Genomic DNA, 2,425 nt, shown 5'->3' with positions numbered 1-2,425 from the left:
TCCCTGCATAAACCACCCTGTAGTTCTCTGTAATAGTAATGTACAGGGTGTTTGCTCATCAGCCCCCATTTGTTATCGTCTTCAGTCAACCTATTGGCTATATTTGCAGCTGTCTGGCTTGAAGTCATCTTGAGTGAATCTTTCCTGCTCATTTGAATCTGAACGTCATAAGCGTCACTATAAAACTAATCGATCTCATTCCCTAGACATCTATTTAGCAAAAATCTAAAGGAATCGATCCAAAATCGATTTTTTTACCCAGCCCTACTATTTATATTATATGAAATATTGTTTCATATCGAGTGTTTTGGCTATAAGTATTTGTCTCTTTGGTTTTGGACTCTCATAAGATTGAAGTAAAATTTGATTCAACAGTAGTTTTATTGACAATGGCACAGAAATTCCTTTTCTTAAATTAAAATATATGCTTGAAAAACACATTAGTATTTTGTTTCTTTTTCATAAAAAAATAACACCCTTCCCTGGGAATCACTGTTATTTCCAACACAAAACAGAACTTTGTTTAACATCTCTGTCAACTTGCAACCCCAATAGTTGTCATGTGACAGGAAAGCTAATGACAGGGTAGCAGCGTTAGCTTCATGGAAGGACGGAATCAAGAAATAATTCAATGTAAAGGTTTGCAGAGAGTAGATTTGTTTGTCCTCATTTCCCAACACCTTATATTTCCTTCAAATTATGAGAAAATATTGTTTTATAGGGTGTATTTTAAGTTTATTTTATGCTACCTCGAAAAGATTAGCATGCTAATGTCGTGAGATTTTAAAACAAATGCCAACATCGCCATTTCCATCATTATATAATATATCTCTATATATAGAGATATAATATAATAATGATTCAGTTTTATCACAACCACTATCGGGTAATGTTTCTACAAAGTGTGATGAAAACAACAATCACAGAGCGAGCAACGGCTCCTCTTTCTTCTCTTTTTGTATTTCTCTCTTGTGTATAATACTTCCGACGTTTTAAAAACTGATACTGAAGCTTTCACTGCTGCCACCCTCTGGTTTTGGGGGGGGACTGCTTGTTCCGCTAAATAAAATAAAATCAAAGTTTATTGATATAGCACTTCACAACAACACCAGGAAGACCAAAGAGCTTCATAGAAAGATAAAAAACATTGCAAAAAAAAAAACAAAACAAAAAAAAGCAGAAGCATAAAACAATGTGACTTAAGTATTAAAAAAAAAAAAAAAAAAGGCGCAGTAACCACAAAAGAACCATCGCCCCACTGTTTATACCGGGACCTAGGGACGTTCAGAACCATTTGATCAGCAGACCAGAGAGATCTGCTGGGGCGATGTACGGTCAACATCTCAGTTAAATATAGCAGAGCGAGACCATTAGGGGGGCTTTAAAGTCGTAGGGAATTGGCTGTTCCAACCGTTGTATTTCCAAATTCTGCTGACAGGTGCAAGACTTTACACAAGTGAATAGAGTGAATGTGATTGGTTGTTTATCAAGGGGGCGGGATTGTTATGGCGGAAGGTTCGCAAGCAGTTTGGTTGTGGTGGTTTCTGGGAAGCATCTTGCTAACCAGTTAGCAACTTAGTGCTAGTAGGTTCCCAATGGGAAATAACATTGGGACCAAGTAGCACTAAATTGGTGACTTAGTAACGACACTGTCTAGGAACGCTATGGACAGAGGAAACATGCAAGAGGAGAGTTTTGTGGAAATTATTCTTATTTTGCGTATATCAGCTGCGACATATGAATCAAGATGCTATGACCAAAAAAATTTGATTGACAGATGACTGTTGATAGATGATTGGCTAAATTTAGGTGAACAAGCTGACGTATAATTACCTGGCCTGCATAAGATAACAGGAAAAAAAATAGATTTTAAGACAGGATTTTTTTTTTTTTTTTTAGAAATGTTTTAAATTTTGGGACAATATCATCTGATAAAGAGTACATTTATATGTTTAAGCCAGAATGATTTGACATTTAAATATTATTTCCCTACGACTTTAAAAACAAGTGTTAAAACAGACCGGGAGCCAGTGCAGGGAGGAGAGGATGGGAGTGACGTGGCTTTGCGGGGATGAGCCAGAGAGGAGACGAGCTGCTGCAATCTGTAGTCAATGTAACCGTTGGAGTGGCGACTGTGGGAAGCCAGAGTAGAGAGCGTTGCAGTGGTCCAACCGAGAACTAATAAATGCGTGAATCGCCTTCTCCAGGTCTTAGCGTGAGAGTAAATGTTTCACCTTGTTTAAAAGGCGCAGCTGGAAAAAGCTAGCTTTGAAAACAGCATTTATTTGTTGTTTAAAGTTCAGTTCACGGTCGAAAACAACACCCAGGTTCCTGACGGCATTGCTGACTGAACCCCCGACCCTGGACTGAATCTGCAAAGTCTCAAATAAAATTAAACAATCCTATAGGAAATTCCTGTTTCTGG

At 37.7% G+C, this 2,425-nt stretch overlaps 1 pseudogene; it reads right to left on the bottom strand.

The window, feature by feature from the left end:
* Positions 1-2,425, bottom strand: part of LOC107102844 — a 20,257-nt pseudogene that overhangs the window by 4,357 nt on the left and 13,475 nt on the right.

This window comes from Cyprinodon variegatus, unplaced genomic scaffold, assembly GCF_000732505.1.
Source record: "Cyprinodon variegatus isolate N-32 unplaced genomic scaffold, C_variegatus-1.0 Scaffold1330, whole genome shotgun sequence".
NCBI classification, from domain to species: Eukaryota; Metazoa; Chordata; class Actinopteri; order Cyprinodontiformes; family Cyprinodontidae; genus Cyprinodon; species Cyprinodon variegatus.
The sequence above is the reverse complement of the archived record's forward strand: the minus strand, read 5'-3'. Positions and strand labels throughout refer to the sequence as shown.